General features: G+C 39.4%; 1 protein-coding gene across 2 annotated transcripts in view; it reads right to left on the minus strand.

The window, feature by feature from the left end:
- The window catches only part of LOC148154914 (sterile alpha motif domain-containing protein 9-like), a 38,096-nt gene extending 17,427 nt beyond the window's left edge, over nt 1–20,669 (minus strand). For both annotated transcript variants that reach the window (XM_088013965.1, XM_088013964.1), the window contains exons 1-2: nt 20,490–20,669; nt 20,049–20,121 (exon numbers count right to left, since the gene is read on the minus strand). The gene's annotated coding sequence lies outside the window, so the exon portion shown is untranslated. The remainder of the gene's footprint in view (nt 1–20,048; nt 20,122–20,489) is intronic.
- Nucleotides 20,670–22,889: the final 2,220 nt, after the last annotated feature.

Consider the following 22,889-nt stretch of genomic DNA (forward strand, 5'->3'; position numbering starts at 1 on the left):
ATTAGCTCCGTAGTTCTGGCAACAAGCCACACCATTCAGTTTATAAACCCCCCGTGCCCTCCCGAACTGGGGTGGTTCAACAGGGTCAGGTGAGTTGGTTAGAGCGCTTGCTGCAGTTCCTAGGCTGACAAAAGTCAGATCAGAGTGGGAACAGTTTTGTTCATGGGCTGCAGGAAGTCTCCCACCAGCCTGGTGGGGAAACCAAATATTTTGACACCACAGGTGAAATCCTTTTAGGCTCTTGGACCTGATTCTTCAGCTTGCCATCAAACCTGGCCTGTATAATAAAACAGGACCAGTCTCAAATATATATAATCAAAACATTCCAGTGTGCACACAAAAAAAGAAAGAATTGGCACTCACTGCACTATGAATAATCCAATCATCATTTTGGTAATCAATGTATTTCTAAATACAAAAATTTAAGATAAATCTTATTCATAAAAAGTCAATAAATATACAAAATCAATCAACACCAAAAATGTAAAAATCATCAAGCTAGGCAAATACTTAAAAAAAATTAATAATTATAATATTTAAGGCACCTCATTGTTCTCCGATTTGTTTGTTCAGAGTCTCATTAGAGCATCCGGATTGATATCAACTAACACTAAGTCTTCATAAAATGACTCACCAATTCCGCAGTTCATAAGGCATACAATTGGTTTTATGTTTTTCCTGTCCCTCAGCTCACGACAGGAGACTCGTAAAGTTAGTACAATTTTATCAGCATCATACAAGATTACAGAAAAAACTGAATATTACACTTAGCCGACCTGCAGCTCTGCTCTCCCAAACTTGCTCTGATCTTCCATGCTTCTCACTCCAGCTAATATACCTAGCTAATGGCCGACGGTGGTACATGTGACTCAAACACTCAACGATTGGCTGCTTAGTAATTCTCACGAGAATTGCATATGTATATATCAACTATCGTGAGATTTTGAAAGGCAAAGGGGATAAATAGTAGAGAACCAGAAAATGAAACTTAACATCTACACTCGGGTTACAAGTTGGTACAAACTTCTCAATCTAGTTGATAGCCTAAAAATGCATAGTTTTTGTTAAAGGCAGCATCGGTGAATGTGTTATCAGCAGGCCCTGATTGGTTAATCATCTGAAACCTGTCTTTTTGAATAGGAAGGAAACATATATGTATTTTCAGTGGCCTTTGAGGCTTGGATTTGAGAATCCTTGGATTTATCAGTCAACATCATACATCAGCATCCAGGGTACATTCTTCTGTTTCTCTGCATCCATCTTTTCCTAATTTTCTCGTCATCCTGTCCATCCTTTACGACTCTGCGACCACAGCTGACAATGTTCCCATAGGCGTAAACAGAGACATCAATACTAGACGCCTCATGGAGCGCTGAGTCCTACGTAACGGCGTCTGCCATCTTGTATGTGGCAGCAGATCGGAGCTCCTTAAGTCCTGTTCTGTGTGGACTTTTTTCAACCGTTTTATGAAACAAACTGGGTTCATTGGCTTTACCTTCCACAGGTAAGGATGAAAGATCAGAATTACTTTGCAGCCAGAAATTTGCTTCTAAACAACCGAGAAATATTTCCTATGTAGTTAAATTGGCCCGAAGTAACCGCTGATTGTTAGCATAGCAGCTATCGTTTTCATACTGTTATCTAAAGGGAGAGAGAGCTGATGAGAAACCGCTGTTAGAGGAGAAGTTCATTAGAAACCAGAGGATTTAGGGAGGAAAGATCAGTCAGGATCAGAGCTGGAGCTGCTGTTCTTCAGTCTGTTTCCAGCTCAGCTTCACCATGTCGGTATTTAGCTATAAAGATGCTACGAGTCAGAGCCCAACATGCTGAAAATGGCTTTTTATGAATGTCAAGGAAGCATATCGTATGTATTTTCTATTAACTTTTGGATAATTTCTCTTTTATCCTTGGCTTCAGCCTGTGAACCAGGACGTCTCAGAAGTCATTGAGTTCTCCCAGTGTGACCAGCAGACTGAAGCCTGTGACCAGTGCTCCTAGTATAATAAATAAATGTTTTATTCTTTCACTTTTTGTGTATTTTTAAATATCTCAGTCTGAAGTATTAGTGTATTAATGCAGCTTATGTAACGAAATAAAAATAATTTACTCTGTTATAATTATTTTCACTCTTTGCTGTCAATAGCAGAGTTGACATACTGTAATAAATATGTATTCTCTGGAAAAAAGTAAGAAAAATATGTAGTTTAATGTTTGACAATGACTGGTTTATAAATCAAAGTTATGTGAGTTTGTAAAGAAGCATTATAGATCATTTCAAGACATTTTTTAAAAATAATTTATATGCTAAAACGTTGTTTTTTTGTTCGTTGCCTCAGGACAACATTGCACAGTTAGGGCCCTTTTGCTCAGACAATATTATTCTAATGCGATGATATGCAATTGATTACAAAATAATTATCAAAGCCAATTTTTTTACTTTATTATTGACTAACAGCAACAGGAGATGGATGCAAGATCATTTCATGGACAAAATGTGCATGGTTCATAAGCTGGGGTCATTCCCAATGAAAACATGAGGATCCATTGTAAAACCATTATTTCATTGTTTGTTTATCCTCAAAACTAACTTCAGTCCCAAAGGGTGAAGAGCTGGTCATCAATGAACAAATGGCCCCATTCCAAGGCAGGCAAAGACTGAAGCAATACCTGCTAAACCCAAATATACGGGTCTGCAGGGAACTTCATATGGCTGGTGCAGATGGTGTTCCTTACAACTTGAAAATCTACACAGGGCCAAATCTACCAGATATGGGAGCTGGTGGAAATGTTGTCCTTTGCTTGGCTCAAATTCTACCAAAAAAATCAGATCTACAAACTCTTAAAAAAAGAACCTGCAGCCCTAAGTCATGTCACTGATGTGAATCTGGTCACTACAACCCATAGATAATCAGATAAACAGATGGTGATTCCCAGGTATGGCAATAATCAAATGCCAAAATGTAATACACACTTTTTTTCACATCAGCAAGCAATTCCTTCCTGATGTTTAACATATAATGGGAAAAAGACTGATTTCAACATCCTTAGTGATTCTAACTCTGCCAACCATACACATGTACAAACACACAAATGCTCGTTTTAGTAATTTGTGCAAATGTACCATTCATTAATGAAAGTTAGTTGTTTATTTTATATTTGGTGAGTTGGAACCATGTCGGATTTATTTTTGTCAAAAAACGTTTTTTTTTATTTATATAGTTTTTGTTTGATTTGTATTTAATTTCTTATAATCACTGTAGAAAACTTGGCGTTTTAGACCCCTTGTAGCTCAATGTTGCCCTGAGGCAACAAACCCAAATCCGGTTCTGGGAGATGTCAGGGTCCAATTTTATGATTGATATGTAATTAGGGACCAACAAGCTCCCAAAGAATGCAGGAAAATATTTTTTTCCCCCAAAAAATTAAAAGTCATGCCATAGAGGGTTAATAACACAAAGCTTTAGCCTGTTATAGCCGCTGGAGAGAAACTTGATGTGTGAATCAAACATAAACTGGAGATGCGCTTTTATTCTGAAAAGAGAGCGCCCTGACCATAGACATCAATACATATTTACGTATTGATGTCTATGGCCATAACTTGTGCTGTCGCGCACATTAGAATAGAGTGCAGGCTGGCTTTACTGCCATTTCCGAAGAGACAGCTAGCTTTATCCCACTGATAGATGGGGTTTCCGATGCTGGCTGTCGGCTTCTAAACACTTCTGATAATGCTGACATTACTGTGGGAGCGCTAACGATGTCATTTAAAATATTAGTTGCCTCTGTGAGTCGCTGCCGCTCAGCTATTTTTCTGTCCGTGAAAACCCGCCTACTCCTGCCTGGGGTCCAATCAGAAACTGAAATTACGTGTAAGAGAGTTTGACTGTGAATGTGAGAGAGTTTGATAGTATGTGTAAGAGAGTTTGTAAGTTTTGGCCCATGGGGCCTCTCATACAGTTTTGGAAGGTTAAACTGTGATTTTAATGCATTCACTTAAAGTAGTTTGTATTCAAAGATACTTATGCCAGTTTACAATAGCTTAATATACATGCACATAAAATGTCACTGTGTGTGATTAAATATGCATATAAAGTGCAGTGAATTGAAGGTACATGATACCTGATGGAATTGTGACTAAATATGACGTTGAATGGATTATTTCTGCTTTAAGGAAAGCTAATGTTGATGTTTATGTTTATGATGTAATATGTCTACATAGACTACAGTAAATTACTGAACTATAAATTGGGATGTATTGACAGTAAAATGAGCTGCTTTGTTGAGAAAAATTGGAGTAACACAGATTGCATCTCCCGTGTGCTCATTTACATGCTGTTTTTCAGCTTCATCATCTGCTGCTAACGGACCCAGAACCCTGGTACCCGTTACATCTGCTAGCTGCAGCATAGCACAGAGCGAGGAGGAGGAAGGATCACATGAGATTGTGATTGACAGCGCTAAAACTCTCCTGCCACATACTGGTTGTTTCTAGCACTGGGAGAAAGGAGAGGAAATAGATTTTTCACAGATTACCTCTCATACCGTACTGTCACAACATAATGACAGTTTTAGCAAATATGTGGAAAAATATATTTTTATAAAAGTTATTGCAGCTTTAATTTCACTCAGATTGGCCACATATAATTTTAATAACTAAAAAAGATTATTGAATAGGATTTAATTGACTCTCCTGTTGCTAAACATGAGTTTCACAAAAACTTTGTAACAAAATTGCATTTACTAATTTTTTAAGTATGTCTATCTGAGTGACAAGGCTGCTATGCTACAGTTTAAACAGCAGATGTTACTAGTGAGAAATGAATAAACGACCGAGTAATGAACCTTTGGGCAAAGCAATGGGCTGGGAAGCTTCATTGCTTCATGAGGCTTCATTTGGCCATCACTAGTGATCAAAGCACATGACTTGGGGAGCTCCGAACGCTCTACTGCCACACACAAAATGGTGGCGACGTGACATTGGACTCAGTGCTACGAAGGTCTACGAGCTTTGGAACGTGACGTCACTACTGTATACGTACTCTGCGGCTGAAGGGATATCAGTGCCATCTTCAGGGGCTATGAACAATAACCGACAAAAACAACTTTCTTGCAGATTTTTTGAATCCAAGTTACTTAAAGTAATTTAGCTATGGTACAAACTTGTTGCGTTATTGGATGTAATGTCTGATCACGTGACTGAAACGATAGAAAGATGGAAAACGGACTTTCGTTTCACTATTTTCCTGCTTGGAAACAACGCGAGGAGGCTAAGCTATCGGAGCTAACTAAAAGAAGATGAATGTCCTGCTATCAGCGGTGAGACGTCCTGATGTTACCTTCTCCAACATCCCCGGAAACCTACAAGTTTGCTCCAGACATTTCCATTCTGGTGAGTGTCTAAATTTGCTTTGTTGGTGTTGTGTCATAATTGGGGCGTGCCATAGCAATGCATAGGGAGAGCAGTGACTGACCTGCTTCGCAGGTCATGCATTGCATGGCAGGCACCTATTGTTCTACACCTAATAGAACGCCTCTTTATTATAGTTATTTATTTTTCTTCCGTCACCGTTAATGCGGCTCGTACCGCTGCGAGAAACCCCACAAAAGTGGTATCAAAACGTGCGGCTGAATCCCGGGAAGGGAGCTATTATTTTTATTGGGGATCGGAGTTGCGACGTAAAAAGCGAAAAACAAGCGAAATTTCCAACTGCCGAAACGCAGAGTGTAACTTAAACCAACTGCCGCTTTTTTAGAGTGAGAAATTTTGAAATCGCTCTCATGGGTGCAAAAATTGCTCTATTGGTATGAAAGTCGGTCATGACATTGATACGAATGCCTGCTCCGGTAAAATGTCTTCAAAATTTCACTAGGGCTTACGGTTTTCGGTCCAGGTGCTTCAGAGCAAAGTTTTGGGACAGGATAACTGACGCTCCTCCCCAGTGTTTTAGATACATTTCTGAAAAATCTCTGAGCTCAGCGCACAACATTTTTCTCTCATCACTGCAATTACTGTGATTGAGCTACAGATATGAATCGCGGTAATAGATGAGATGAGAAATAGTCCTCTCATATGCTTCAAACGGTTTTTGGATCGGGCTTACGGATCCCGAACTGGAAGCAGTCGTTCGGACTGCTTTTTCCATTAAAACTGACTGGGTGTCTCATAAAGATAGATAAGTCTGACACACACAGGGCAGTTTCATCACCATAGCAACAGAATACAGAGGAAGGCTGGCAGCTGGTTTGGACTACAAAGACTCTGTAGTTCTAAACATGGCGGAACACTTTAATACAGAGGGCAGAGCAGGAGGTCAGAACTACAACATGGCGGAACACTCAATTATTACAGAGGAGGGCTCAGCTGGCAGTTAGAACTACTTCCTGTTTTGGGCATTATACAGGTAGATTAACCAAACCACTGTTACACATTGGATTAGTGTGGTTATGAAAATTAAGTTTGCTGAAAGTTTCAAAATAAAACTCTGCAAATTCCACTCACAAAGGCGGTGCAAAAATGAAAATCTTTTTTTTATGTTTTTTTTCTCAGGATAGTGAGCATTTCATGGGTGTCTCAAAGATAGAAATTGTTCCCCACCTTTCTGTCTCACACACACAGCAGTCAGCTGAGGATTCACCGCTATACCAACAGAATACAGAGAAAGTCAGAGCTGCTGGTTTGGACTACAAACCAGCAGCCATAACTGCCATAGCTGTAGTTCTATCTATGGCCAAGACTCAGGGTGCGTTCACACTGCAGCCTGAAGTGACTCAATTCCGATTTTTTGGCAATTCCGATTTTTTTGCCGGGGCCGTTCACACTGCTAGTAAATGCGACCTGTATGCGTTCTGCAGTCTGAACTGGCAAACGACCTGAAAGTGTCCCGCATGCGCAGTAGAGGGCGCCATAGCGTCAGCGTTCTCACTGTTCTGCCAACCGCCATAAAAAGAAGAAGTGCTCAGTGTTTGCGGATGTAAACATGGAGGCTAATGGTGGAGCTTAGCTTACATATTTGAAGTTGTTGTCCAGCCGGAGCAGCATATTAACAACTTCATCCTCGTATTGTCCGTCATGGTTGTTTTTCTTCCCACTTGCGCTTATCAGGACGCAGAATAGTGAGATTTGTTGAGTATCAGTGACGTTCAGTTCAGATGAATGCGACCTGGACGTTAGGTCGCATTTGAATCGGATAGTATCGGATTTGGGTCACATTCGAAAAAGAATCCGACCTGTGCTGTTCACACTGCCATGAAAAGATCGGATACAGGTCGCATTACATCAAAAAAATCGGAATTGAGTCACTTCAGGCTGCAGTGTGAACGCACCCTCAGTTAAAACAGAGGCCTGAGCAGCATGTCAGAACTACAACATGGCGGAACACTCAATGGGCTCTTTGCACCTCAGCTTCCGCGTTCGGGGTAAAGCGGCTCGATTGTTTCCGATCCAATACAAATATCATTTACAATAGGTGCTTTCAGGGCTTGGCCAAGGTTTGTACATCGATCCGAAGCCCCAACAAGTCAGCTGGAGAAAGGTTTTAAGATGTTCGCCTCGTTATGCATTCACTGATACGAAGGTGAGTTTTACTTAAACTTTGTGGCTAACATTAACGTTAGCTTATGCTAGTAGGCAATATTTTCGGACATTGTTCTTGTAAAATGTGCTATTTAAGTATCTAAACATTCTAACGGACAATGTATTTATCTTATTTTCAAGTATATCATGTGTGTTTATTGTCGTTAGTGTCACAGACTAACGGGGTTCGGTTCCGGTTCGGGCTTTTAGCTTCCGAAGCCTGACGAAGCACAACAAGCCTCATAGCTTAACAGTAGCGCAGCTCTGGTGTCAGAGATCTGGTTCAGCTGTTCAGGTTCAAAGTTGCTGCTTTTAGAAAAATATGACCGTGTTGCTTCATGTCTCCGTGTTATTTCGTTTTATTACCTTTGCATGTTTCTTGTTCAGAGCTCAGATAGGACGGTGTTTACAGCAGGATGTACAGGCGGATCAGTCGCTCGGCTGTCTGGCTCTGGTCTGCTCTCTCGTTCCCATAAACTCTTTCAGGCTGAATATAGAAGTGATTCCATGGAAATAACTCAGGGAGGCTCCTTTATTTATCATCCGTATCCCCGGTAGTTTTAGGCTGATCCGGAGTGAAGGCTGCAAACTTTGCTGTGCGGCGTTAGCTGGTAGCGACAGATATTTACAAGCCATCTTCTTAATTCAGGATCGCTTGGAAATTAACGAAAACTTAAAAGCCCATTATATTAGGAAGACAACAATGTTAATAGTATTGTTTTTTTGCATCTGAAATACGACTTAGTCTTTTCTACCAGTCATGGTAACTCAAAGCGGAAAAAAGTGAGCCGCATTAGCTCCTGGAGATGTGACGTCAACGCCTTAGGTGCAAAGAGCCCATTATTACAGAGGAGGAGTTGGCTGGTATGCTTTGAGCATCATAAAGCTGATTTAACCCGATCACTACTACACATGAAATTAGTATAGCCATTTCAAATGAAGCTTATTAAAAATTTTCAAAATAAAAGCCTCGACAATTTTTACATCATGTAATTGCTCTTTTGTTGTGTTAGATAACTGTTTTAACCAAACCACTGTTACACATGGGATTAGTGTTACCATTTCAAATGAAGCTTACTGAAAGTTTCAAAATAAAAGCCTGCATACTCCCCTCACGTCAGTGCACCGCCATAGGCGGTGCAATAATATTAAGCTTTTTTTTATGTTTTTATTCTCAGGATAGTTTATTAACATTAGCACAAACATTAGCATTTCACTGCCACCCACTAGTGCACTTCCTTGCACGCATTAGCATTTTACCTAAAATAACCTATTAGTTAATTTTCTTACTTATTTGCCAAGTTTAGCATACTGAATGGAGTAAGTCAATAACAGACAACATGCTAGTTATGCCCCAAATGCTACTGATAGTCTTCATGCTAACATTAGCATTTTGGCATATAGTTTATGCATTAATTTTAACACACTGAATGGTACAAGTACAGCTTAGTCCACATGTTTCTGACTCTCCACAGGTTATTGACTACATTGAAGCTTTATTTAGCATTAAGGCTAATTTTTAGCATCGGAACGCTGGGTCCAAACCGACGGGCACACTTTGGCATTCCCCTTAAAATTTCTGCAGGAATTTTCTAGTTCTTTGCTATAGTTTTGTCCGGGTGTGCTCATGTTCGGTTTTTTGCAATATAGCAAATTGCTCATGTTATTCAAAAATTATCAAAATCTTTTCAAAAAGTCCCAGATACATCAACACTTATCCCTGGTTTGATTTGTTACTGTTATTTTTGATTTAGTTTATTTCTCTGCATTTTATTCATTTGAATTCTGAATATTTGGACTCAGATTTTATGGTTTTATTTTATTATTAACTTTTTCATTTTTGCAGTTGGGTGCTACTCCCATATCCTTTCTTTCTAAGAGGATGTGCACATACACTACTCTTTGAAAAGACACTAGTCCAAAAGTTTTTAAACAGTACATTTTTGGGATGTACTCTATCAATACTGAATTCAAATACAAAGTGCTTCATTTTAATTTTTTTCCTCTGTTACTTTCTACTTCTCTCCTCACTACATTTGAGAGGGAAATCTTGAACACTTTGCCACCCATCAATCCATCCATCCATCTATCTGTCTATCTTATCCGGGGTCAGGTCATGGGGTCAGCAGCTTCAGAAGGGAGGCCCAGACTTCCCTCTCCCCAGCCACTTCTTCCAGCTCCTCCAGGGGAATCCCAAGGCGTTCCCAGGCCAGCCGAGAGACATCGTCCCTCAGCGTGTCCTGGGCCGTGCCCGAAACACCTCACCAAGGTGGCGTCCAGGAGGCATCCTGACCAGATGCCCGAGCCACCTCAACTGTTAGCAACTCACTAACCGGCTTTTGTCAGAGCTTTTAGGCTATAAAATATGTGGTAACACCAGCTATCAAAGCTCTGGGATGAGCTTTTACTGTCAGTTCTTCAGAGAAAGGAGCTGTTAGCAGCACTGCTAATTCACTGTCATTCCATTACAAAACTTAACGATCTTGTTCCTGTCGCTCCCCGTGATTAAACTCATAATTACAATCCTCTGCACTGAGCAGCTCTCTTATAGCAGATGGTGTGTCCGTCACATTTCAAAAACCACTCCTGTTAACGGTAGCTGTTTCTCTATTAATAACGTGCTCTTGTTAAAGAAACATCTGAAGCCCCCTTTGCTACTAGGATCATGTACATTGATTTTACCTTAATCAGAAGAATGAACTCTTAATTGACTCAATTAATTTAACTGTCCAGAGCATTAATCAGACTTTAATATTTTATTAGCAAGCTTTAGCAGGGGAAAATGACAAACAGCTTCTTCAATCAACAGATCAAGAGATTAATATATATAAGAAATTTAGAAATCACACCTCCCTCCAGTCCCTATACTGTGTCATCAGTGAGGCTTTGGGATGCAGTTCTACTCGTCCTCAGATGTTGAGTTGATCTTGGCAGCGGGAAACTTTAATATCCATGGTCTGAGTCCTGTCTTAGCAAGGCAGAATCCTTTTCAGAATAGATCCAAAGTTGAACTGGTGTGTTCTTTGTGGACTCAGTTCCTTATCATTCCATGATCTTTGTCTATTCCCCATGTCCAGTGCAGCATAGTTGAGATCTTTTGGGTTGAGCGTAGGGCAGTTGTCAAATCAGAAACCTGGGCTGTGGTTAAAAGGATCTTGTTCCATTCTCGACCAGTGCGAAGTCTTCACCTTCCCGGGGTTTCAGAGCGTAGCCCTCCGTTGATCCTGCATCTTTGTGTGGTCTAGACTCGAACACTGCAGAACTAAGAACCCCAGTTCCTCCTCCTCGTGTATTCTTATACTTTCTGCATCTTGGTTCTGTACGCCTCAACTGTTACCCAACCCTCATTGTACAATTTTCCACTCCAGGTGTCAGCCACTCTTGGTTAACCGTAAACCTATACTTTGAACTTCCTCTTTCCTTGAAATACTCTTGCTAGGCCTGTCGCGATAAACGATATATCAATTAATCGCACGATAAATTAAACCTATTGGCCTCATTTTAATTATCGGCTTTATCGTCTCTTCCTGCCTTTTTTTCTTTATGTTGATGACACTGAATAAAAAAGGCTCAGCTCCGGTGCTCTCTCTCATTTCCTTGATGTAATGTCCAGCGCACACTACACGAGTTGTCAACCAATTGTCGGTCCATTTTCAAATCTGAGAGACACATTAGCTGACAGAAATCCTGGGTATAACGGTTCGATCGGGTTCGATAATGCCATGTGGTGTCCAGCCACCTGGGCACAAAATAATGGCTACAAGTCCAGTTAACTCATTTTAAAACCAGGCATTAATGACTGCTTTACTAGAATCTACCTGTGATGCATGTGGCTAGAGTCAGCGTAAAGTTCTGACTGAATGAAAATCATTATAACCTATTTATGTCACGTTAACGAAGAACAGCTGAAAACTTACCAGGTTTATCAACTGCTGTAGCAATTTGGCTCCGACTCCTCCCTTTGTCATTTCTATATTCTTTGCACGACATGTTGAATAAACATTAATGTTTCCACATATCATCTCCGATGTCCGCTGGACTTCGGGTTGCGCCGTGTCAGTTGTTTGGGATTCCCCTTGTTATTTCCCCTCAGAAAGCAGGAGAATCCGCGCTTTCTGATTGGCTACCTGTCACATTCAGCGTTAAGCTCCCAGTTGGGGAAAGCCCCTGATTTAGATCGGAGCGGCCACGACGATCCACCGTAACACACCACGCACTGCAGGATGATCGGTTACGAAATCACCAGCGAGAATCTTGGAACGCCCAACGTTCTAAGATTGTCATAAGGGCAAAATGGGGGCAAAAAATCGTGTAGTGTGAACTATTGCATCAGGATGTGCCCATCTTCTCTATTTAAATCCGTTATCAACAATTTTATTGAGGGATCAGACTTGGACACTGAAACATCAGCAATACAAATTTGTCCTCGTTTTTCCATATGTGAACATAAAATATAAGACAATACGAAAAACAAAACAGAAATGACATCAACAAAAACATTCCCATAGCCCATCCCCTCCTTTTCCCTAGGACTTATATCTTAACACACCGAGGCTCAAATCCAATCCTCTTCAAAAAGAGTTATCAATATATTGCCGAAGGGGTTGCCAAGTTTTATTAAATTGCTTTAAATTATTTGCTAATGAGAACCGTAATCTTTCCAAATGAGAGAGCCTTACCATTTCCTCAAGCCATAACTTAACAGATGGAACTTCTGCTTTTTTCCAAAACATCAACACTAGTTTTTTTCCTATGATAAAGGCATAAGATAATAATTGTTGTTGGCATTTATTAAATTGAAAAAGCTGACCAGAAACTCCGAGTACAATCAGAAGTGGTTCCATCCTCAGCTCTGTATGGAACATATCTGATAAAGTTTTGAATATACCAGACCAAAATGGGGTTAATTTAGTACACAAAGAGTAAGAGTGGAGAAGCGTGGCTTCTTCAATATGGCATTTATCGCACAACGGGGATGTGTTAGGAAAAATTTTATGTAGTTTCACCTTACAGTAATGGAGTCTGTGAATGATTTTAAATTGAATAAGACAGTGTCTGGAGTTAGCAGAGCACTTATGTATATTCTCTAAAGCAGCCTTCCAGAGTTCATCACTTATCTCGGTTCCCAATTCCTGTTCCCAGCCTGTTCTAAGGCCCTGCGTGGACGGCGAGGATCTGAGTAATAACATATTGTAAATCTGAGAGATTAGATGCCCTCCCCACCACCCAATTTAAAGAGCTCGTCAAATTCAGTAGGTATTATATTCTCTAAAGTGTGCGTGTGTTTTTTAACATACACCCTGACCTGTAGGTATCTGAAATGATTATGTTTATGGAGACCAAATTTGGCCTGAAGTTGAGAGAAAGAGGCAAAATGACCCCCCACCAACAGGTCACCAATAGTCCTGATGCCTAACTCTTTCCATTGTATGTAACCTGAATCTAAAGTGGAAGGGACGAATGAGGGATTCTTTGCGATTGGTAATAAGATGGACATAGACTCATTGCCAAATTGGGATTTTATTTGTTTCCAAGTACGTATAATACTGTGGATGATGCAGTTATTGTTATATGTCGAGGTGTCTATAGTTGTTGGTGACAAAATAAGAGCACCAATTTCATGAGGACTGCAGTCTTCCTTTTCCATTATGATCCCCTTGCATTGTATAAAATTGCAATCTAGCCACATTGTAATGGTGCGAAGCGCACAAGACTAATAGTAAAACTAGAAAATTCCTGCAGAAATTTTAAGGAGCCTGCCAAAGTGTGCCCATCACTTTAAACCCAGTGTTTCAAATTTGCTATGAGAAACAGATATATGCAGGTCTGACATACTTAACCCACCACTAGCACATAGTAACTGTAAATATTGTCAGGTTTATTATGATGATATGAGTCTCCATTGAAAAGCAAGGTATAAACCCAAAGTGAGTGAAATTTAATCCGAGACCGACGACTATAAGCTTCTCACATGTGGTTCTCACTCATGGTCCAAAATAAAAAAAAAAAAAACATGAAGAAAGTTGGTAATTGTTAATTTCTAAAAAAAAGATCAATTTTCATACTAAGCATTTTGATTTACACTCAAAAATTCAGAGAAGTAATCATTTTATGTAAGCAAAACATGAATAGTCACAGGAAATATGTATTCTTCCCACAATGCATTGTGAGATCTGATTCAGCGCTGTGAGAATACTCACTGCCTCTGTCTAGGACCCGTTGCTATGGTAATTAATTATCTGCACCTGGGCAGGCTCTCTCTGTCAGACAAGATGCTGGTTTCTATACTTGTGAGACACCCAGCGTTGGTCTCCAGGACCCTTACAAAAAACCATAAGCCCTAGGAAAATTTTGAAAACATTTTACAGGAGCAGGCATGTGTATCTATGTCATGACCAACTTTGAGATCAATAGGCCTCTATTTGTGCCTGTGAGGGGGAGTTAAACAGAGTTTTGGAGTCAGACCTCCACTGTGCTGTGTGTGTGTTTCAGAGAGAAATCTTAGTGATGCTGTGAGTTCCTCAAATTAAAGTTTTCTCGTTTTTCTCAATTTATGTCGTCATTTTATCTCAGAATCCCACTAAAAGTAATAACTCCAATGCCGGGATCGAGCCACTCGTTTTGATACCACTTTTGTGGGTGGGCACGCAGCGGTACGAGCCGCATTAACGGTGACGGAAGAATAATAAATAATATGAAAAATAAAGAGACATTCTATTGGGTGTAGATTAATAGGGGCCTGCCATAAGCAATGCATAGGGAGAGCAGTGACTGACCCGCAGGTCAGTCAATGCTCTCCCTATGCATTGCTTATGGCAGGCCCCAATAAAAAGTTTGGGAGGGCCAGTCCACCCTTTGTTTTTGCCTTGCAAAGGTGAGCTTTACTAATTCTGTGCATTTTATAGTCCCATAGAAATGGAATGATTGTAGAGTCAAGTTTCTTAAAAAATTTCTTAGGTAAAAATATAGGAATATTTTGAAACAGATAAAGGATCTGAGGGAGAAAGACCATTTTAATTGCATTAATTCTTCCCACCAGGGAAATGGGAAGAGATCTCCAAAACAGAATGTTATTTTGTAGCTTTACCACAAGGGGGGAGAAATTAGCTTCATACAGTGAATTAAAATCCCTAGTAATCTCTATGCCAAGGTAGGTGAACTTATTACTAACTATTTTAAAAGGCATACTTTCCAAGGTCGAAGAGTCTTTGAGCTTAATTGGCATCAATTCACTTTTAGACCAGTTGATCCTATAACCGGAAAACCTGCCAAAATGAGAGATTATGTCTAGGACAGCTGGTACAGTACACTGAAGATTGGTTATGAACAAAAGGATATCGTCCGCACATAAGGAAATTTTGTTTATTGTCCCTTTAGTAGTATATCCCTGTACAAGGGGGTTGGCGCAAATTGATTGTGCAAGTGGTTCTAGGGCTAAGGCGAAAAGTAAGGGTGACAGCGAGCAACCCTGTCTGGTACCCCTATAAAATTGGAATGCAGGAGATAATGTCTTATTGGTGACAATTCTAGCACAAGGTTTGTGATAAAGGATTTTTAACCATTTTTCAAAGTCCTCACCAAGGTCGTATCTTCTCAGGGTCGCAAAGAGATGGGGCCATTCTATTTGGTCAAAGGCCTTTTCCGCATCAAGGGAAAGGGCAGCTAAATCAGAAGTTTCCTCCCTCTGAGAGTAGATCACATTATAAAGACGTCTCAAATTGAAGAAAGAGTGTCTGTTTGGTATAAAACCCGTCTGATCGGGATGAATTAATTTGTCAATTAATAAACTCAACCTATTAGCTAGAATTTTAGCAAGTATTTTTTGATCATAGGTCAGCAGTGATATTGGTCTGTAATTACCCACTTCCTCGGGGTCCTTATCTTTTTTGGGTATTAGTATTACAGTGGCTACTCTCATAGTAGGCGGTAGTATAGTATCTAAGTTTGCTTGAATATACATTTTTAACAAATATGGTGATAAAAGGTCACTAAATTCTTTATAGAATTCCCCGGGGTATCCATCGGGACCAGGCGATTTCCCATTCTTTAATGCTTTAATAGCAACCTGAATATCTATACAAGAGAGATTTGCATTAAGAGAGCTCTTGTCTTCTTGAGTTAAGGTTGGGAGATTACAGCTATCTAAAAACTTCTGTATAAGTAAGTCATCTTTTACAGCATTGGAGGAGTACAATGATTCATAAAACTGTTTAAATCTATGATTAATGTCTTTGTGTGAGGTTAAAATTTCCCCATTTTCTGATTTGATTTTGTTAATTGTACGGTCACTTTCCATTTTCCTTAATTGTCTTGCCAATAATTTATTAGGCTTTTCTCCAAATTCAAAATATTTCTGTCGTGTAAAAATAAAAGCTCTAGTGATATTATTTGACAATAATTGATTGTATTTATATCTTAGAGAAAGAATTTTTTTATGAGTTTCTGTAGAGGGGTGTGTAGCGTTATCCTTGTCCAGACACCTAATTTGTTGCTCTAAATCTACCAACTCTGCTCGGTTCCTTTTCTTCCTTGCTGCTTGAAAGGATATAATACCTCCCCTTAAATAGGCCTTCATAGTTTCCCACAATATTGAAGGAGACGTTCCGGGAAGGTCATTCATTTCAAAGAAAAATGTAATCTGCTCTCTGATAAACTTGCAGAATTCTGGTTCTTTCAACAATTGTGGGTCTAATTTCCATGTCCTTTCGGTTTGGCTCAAATTATCTAAATGTAAATCTAAAGAAAGGGGGGCATGATCTGAAATTGCTATATTGTGATATTTTACTTCACTTGTATAGGGTAATAATTTTCCATCCAACATTAGATAATCAATTCGTGTGTACACATTATGAACATTTGAGTGAAATGAATAGGCTCTCCCCTGCGGGTTAAAAATCCTCCAGCTATCGAACAAATTAGAGTTATTTAGATATTCCTTAAGAATATTTAGATATTCCTTAAGAATATTTAGATATTCCTTAAGCAGCGGCATTAGAGGCCGCTGCTCTACGTGTTGATGAACGGTCTAAGTATGGATCTAATACAAGATTTAGATCCCCTCCAATGATTAGATTAGTTTGCGAAATGTCAGGTATTTGGGCTAAAACATGTTTGTAAAAAAGAGGAGAGTCTATGTTGGGGCCATATATATTAACCAGAGTTATAGGGACAGAATACAATTCTCTAACTAGTATTAAATATCTACCTTCCTTGTCGGATATGGTTGACTTATGGATAAAAGGTGTACCTTTCTTGAATAATATTGCCACGCCTCTAGCTCTCACTGCACAAGTAGAATGATAAGCTTGCCCTGTACACCTGCATCTCAGTTTTATGTGCTCATTCTTGTTAAGGTGGGTTTCCTGAAGAAAGATTATGTCGCTAGACATTGTCTTTAAGTGTGCTAATATCTTACCCCTCTTCACAGGATTATTCAAACCTTTAACGTTCCATGTGACCAAAGTGACTTGTCCCCACTTCTTTGTTTGTGTTACATCAGCCTGCATAACTCTGATTAAAATGAGAGAATATAGAATTCCTCACGAGTGTGATAGAAACGATTAAACATGGTATCTAAGTCCCAGCCCACCCTCTCGAACAAAATACTTACTGTCTTGCCTATACTAAGAAAAACCTGCAAAGTAAGGCGCGACCCCTCTAAGGAAGAAAAAAAAAGAAAAAAAGGAACGAATAAACAAAAGAATTAAATTAAGAGTAACACTCAAACAACCAAGATACATTAACCTGCTAAACTAACAACTTCCCTTACTTTTCACTCCTAATTAGAAGTTGAAAAAGGCTCTGCAAAAATAATTCGTTCGAGCACCAACCTGACACCTGAACAGTTGGGAAATGGTCTAAAAAACATGTCAGGTTATATAAGCTGCCTATTTGTAGACATCAGACCACCCTAGATTATCAACGATATTCAAGGCAGCTAATTATTTAAGCAACACCAGAATTCTAAATATTATCTAAACTTAACTGGTTAAGCATCACAGTCCAGGCATTAGGTACCACCAGAACCTGGTCACTCCGCGTCTGCATCAGGTGTCCGCTGCGGGTCGCCTACATCTTCTCTCCCGGCGCCAAAGTGGAGCTCTGCGAATCTCTGGGCTTCTTTCGCGTCTGTGAACATTGTTTCTGTTCCTCTGAAAGTCACTCTCAGCTTTGCAGGATATAAAAGTCCATACCGAACTCCCGGCTTGTCCCGAAGAAGTGCTCTGACACCGTTAAATGCAGCTCTGCGTTTTGCTATCTCGGCGGTGAAGTCAGGAAAGATACGGATCTTCTGTCCCTGGTAGGCGAGGTCTCTCTGAGTCATGGCCTTCCGGAGGATTGTTGTAACGTCGCGGTAATAATGGAGTCTCACCACCAACGCCCGAGGGGGTCCTGTGTCGTCTGGGCGCCTTCGTATCGCTCTATGAGCGCGATCCACCAGCGGCAACTCATCCAGAGTCAGCACTTCTTTCGGGAGTTGCGAGACGAATCAGTTCAATTCCGCACCCTTTTCTGCCCCTTCTTTTAACATTGCAATCCATATATTTTGACGTCTGGACCTTCCTTCGAGATCTATGTGTTTTTCTGTTAGCTGATTCATTTCTGTGCATAGACGTTTTATCTCCGACTGTAGCGCGGTTACTTCGTCTGCTGACTGTGTGGCCGCTCGTTCGAGCTCAACAATGGATGCGCCATGTTGATCGCTGGACATTTTCAGAACGTGAATGGCGTTTTGAGTCTCGGTCTTAAGGTTGAGGAGTTCTCTGATAGTGGTGGACACTCCTTCGATGCGAGTATCTATTGTCTGGCAAATTTCGAACTTGGTGACTTGTAGTTCTGTACGAAGAGAGTTTATAGCTTCTAGGATGGTAGCATTAGCCATCGGATAGCTACCTTCAGGCGAGTCCGGGGCGGCAGGGCCTGGCTCTCTCGATTTCTTGTCCTTGTTGGCGGCATGCATCCTTAAATTTGCTTTCATCCTGTCCTGATGCAGTTAAAGTCCGAACTGTTCTCACTCCCAACCTGTTATAAGACTGCCCAAATTCCAAGCTAGTAATAAATATATTTAGAAATTTGCAGGAGCTCAAGGGAAACGCTACCTACTTCTCCATCGCTCACTAGCGCGCCCCTCCCGCCCCCTCTATTTAAATCTAGTGATTACTGAAGGCCAATATAGTATACAGACTTTATGATCTGCACTCTTTTGGTTGAATGCAGTATTTATTTCCACTTTGGCTTTATGTTGTTTAGTTTTTATTTAAGTAAGTTTTTTGTTAATGGAGACTGAGAATCAATTTTATTTTTGTTTTTGATTGTTTTGTTTATTTAGTTTATCAGTTACAGTATTATGTGTTCTTTTGAAAATAAAGTGTATCTATCTATGGCAGGAAATCGCATGCATTATTAGTCAATATCGTTTATCGTAATAATTTTTTAGACAATCGCTCAGCAAAATTTGTTATTGTGACAGGCCTAACTCTTAGGCCTGTCACAATAACAGGCCTATCAGCACTCAACCACCTGCATTTTGCAAGTCACTTCTGCCTTTTGCAACACTTCCTGTTTTCTTCATGCTCACAGTTCTCTTTTCCTCTTCAGCCTCTTGTTGAGACACAGTATGTGACATTTTCATTTTACCTTCTTACTTTGACTTTTCAGCCAGAATCTCATAACTCATTATCTTAATTATTAGCAACTTTTAACAAGGAAACGTCAATCAACATCAAATCATAATACAATTAATAGTATATTTAAACCAAAGATTACATAAACTTTAATCAGCATTAAATCATAGTACAAGATTACTTGTTGCCTCCAGGCTTCTGTAACCCATTTTCTGTGTGTCCTGATAAGATCTCAATCAGTCCCAACAGGTTTCACAACAAGTTTTACTAAATATTGTATTATAACTGAAAAGAGAGATGTAACTTCTATCATGAATATAGATTAGCAAAAACCCTACAAATTACAATGAAATAATGCTACTTCCGCTAGCCGCCGGGAGTAACACCCATAATCATTTCCCCAGTAAGCCTCTCAGGAATAAAGTGGATAAGTAGTGTGTAGTTTAAAAAAAAACTAGACTTTGACCATTAAGTAATTGCAACATACTCAGCTTTGTTAAATTAACTTAAGTTATGGTCACTAAAATTGCACAAGTTAATTGAACTCTAAATTCACAAGTTAGTCAAGTTGTGTGAACCTAAGATGTACAACTTGCATGTACCAATATTTTTAAGCTTTAAAACTAGATTTATTTGAGGAAATTTGTTTGGACACTTTTTTTAAGTAAGGTGAACTAACTAGATTTTGCATCCTGTAAAAATTCATTTTGATGTTGCATGAGCCCAAACAATGCTTAAAATAATATAAATATACACAAGATTTTTGATTATTAGTGTTCTTTATGTTCCAGTAAGAACACAAAAAACTGACCTTTATTGTAATTTAAAGACTTTCATTTTTTGTGCCTTACTTGATGTTGCAGCTGGACACTCTTCAACTCTAATCCTTTTGTTTTTGAGTCCAGGCTATCATCTGGAATGGGTCTTATAAACACAGGAAAAGGGAAAAGGTTTGACTGTGAACACATTATTCACCAGAATGAGGTTTGGAACAGAAAGTTAATGTTTGACTTTCACTTATAACAAACCTTTGAACAGTCACTTCAAGATTTCAGACATAAGATAAAAGCATATTAACTGTCTCCATCAGGCTGCTGTATTAATGAATATAATCTCTACTTTGTTTTTCTATTAAAGCATATCTAAGCTGATTTAAAATCAGTTCTGCAACAATAACTAAAACAGTCCCTCGTTTTATCTGCTGGGTTGGATTCAATTATTTATTTTTGAAGAGCAGGAACGGCTTTCACATAATAATCAAACATTACTGCGTATCTGAAAACAAAGCTTACCTTCTGAAACTGGCTTCTGTTAATCTGAATGTGGATCTTTTTAGGAGCTGGGATGAGTTTTTAGAGCTGAAGTTGGTAAGAAGTTATAGCGTTCTGTCTCTGCTGGTTTCTGCTTCAGTCCAAACGTTACGTCTGTGTTTTTATACCCTTAGGTTTCGTTTCTAAGAAATAAATACCACACCCAAACATGTGACCTGTACAAGCAGTGTAATGTGATCAGCAGCCATCTTTTCCAAGCAGGCTAGAATGATATCTTTTAAAGCGGAAGCAGAGATGGACAAATTAAAAAGCAAAAGTTCAAAAGAACATCTGCTTTTTGGGAGTCTGTTTCCTCTGCAGATCATAAAGGGAGACATGTTTTAACAAAATAAAACTCTAGTTTTCTTTTTTCCTTTTATATTTAGCTCTGGGCAGTCACATGAAACTAACTGGTTTTATGCAAGAGAAAACTGAATTATATAGAAAATTTAAATGTATAAAAGTATATTTCTTTAGCAGTATGCATAAGCAGAAACCTCTCCAGAGAAGGTGTGGCACAGTCAGTAGGTAAAGACAAAGGGGAAAAGGGTGGAGTTGGTTCAACGTGCTCTGAATACTTGTACTGTGTTCTTAATGTGTATTCAGAGGTCCTGTTTGGGAATCAGCGCTATTTTTAAATACCTCAATGAGTCATAGAGAAAGTCAACTCTCAACTAAAGAAAGTTTTTGACCATGAAACTCTGAGCTAAAGTATAAACCTGTCACACAAAATATGAGCAATCTGGATGCCAGCTGGTATTGAGGGACACAATTCTATAAATTAAAAGTCCCACAATTTATATTCAGAAACTTTTAATAAAACTTGCATGATGCAAGATGCATTCTATCTATTAATAATCTATAGTAATGATTAGATTATATATTATACTTAAAGTATTTGTATGTGGGTATTAAATATTTTTACTTAATTATGTGTTGAAGACAACCCACCGGTCACAATAGTGACAAAGAAATTTATTTTACTTTCAAGGACTCCAAAAAGCTTCCTGATTAATTTTCAGTTAATGTTATATGGAAAGTTTAGAGTGTTTGGATACTTATGCAGCATCACATGTTTAGAGTAAATTATCACATGACCAGAGCTGATTATATCTTGGTTGCACCTTGGCGAGAAGAAGAGTGACACAAACCTCCCAAAGAAGAGGCTAGTAAAGTATGTTTAAATAAACATATAACAAAAGTTTTTGGTGCACATGATCTTTAAAGTGTCTAGTTATGATATACACCTTTGCATTTACAAAAATTAGTTTGGTGTGTGAGCAGGATGTGTAAAGATGTTGACGGTCACAATAGTGACCGGTGGGATAATACCTTTGATCTAGGTAAGCTTATTTAAATACATACCATATTCTTCCAATTCCAAACTGTTTGTTATTACGCAATAGTCAGCCCCGCCCTTATCTCACCTCCGACTGACTACTGACCAGTTCTCTGTCTAACAGGTCCGGAAAATCCCTGAAACCCGGGTCTTACCCTAGAATAGGTTTATAGGAGATATTCTATTTAAACTGGCGGTGGAAAAGACAAGTCTAGCTCTAACTACCTACAAATCCAGAAGTTATGACCCTTTTCAGTTGAGAAACAGTCAGCTGAGTAGCCCTCACAGCTGCATAGCCTCTACAACCACTCCTGTTAACGGTAGCTCTTTTCCTCAAAATAACGTGCACTTGTTACTGGCTAGATTGGATTTAGTGACTTAGACTTAAGTCCCAGGGTCATTATTTTTTACACTCACCAAAGGAAAGTACGAAGCCACCACATCTCTGGAATCATGTATGCTAATTTTATTATAATCAGGAGAAACTACAATGATCAAACGACTCAATTAATCTCAATGTCCACAAGTCCCATCGGTAGTTTTAGTATGTAATTTATTAAGCAAGCTTTAGCAGGGGTTTATGACAAGCAGATTTACTTTCAGAGATTACAAACTTGCAATAATACAACAAATTCAAATTAAAATCAATCATAACCTATTTTCTTCTCTATCCCTATCCTGTGTCACTAGTTTCACTAAGCGAGGCTTTTGGGGGGCAGTTCAACTCACACCCGATGGCAATTGATCTCGGCAGCTGAAGTCCTCAGATGTCCTTGGTCAGAGTCTCTGTCCTGGCGGAGCAAAGTCCTCTTTTCAGAATAGAAGCAAAGCAGAACTGTCCGTTGTCCTTCAAACGCACAGAATCTTCATCAATCCGTGACCTTTGTCTTTTCTCCAAGTCTGCTGCAGTAGAATAGGGATCGTTGGGTTGAGGCAGAGGGGTTGGTCGAATCAGGAACCAGGGCTGGGGGCAGATGGATCTTGTCCCTTCTTGGCTGCGTGAAGTCTCAACTTCCCCTTGGTCCCAGGGTGCGGTCCTCTGC

The sequence above is a fragment of the Poecilia mexicana genome, unplaced genomic scaffold (assembly GCF_051168715.1).
Source record: "Poecilia mexicana isolate PSO_F unplaced genomic scaffold, ASM5116871v1 scaffold_16, whole genome shotgun sequence".
Classification (NCBI taxonomy): Eukaryota; Metazoa; Chordata; class Actinopteri; order Cyprinodontiformes; family Poeciliidae; genus Poecilia; species Poecilia mexicana.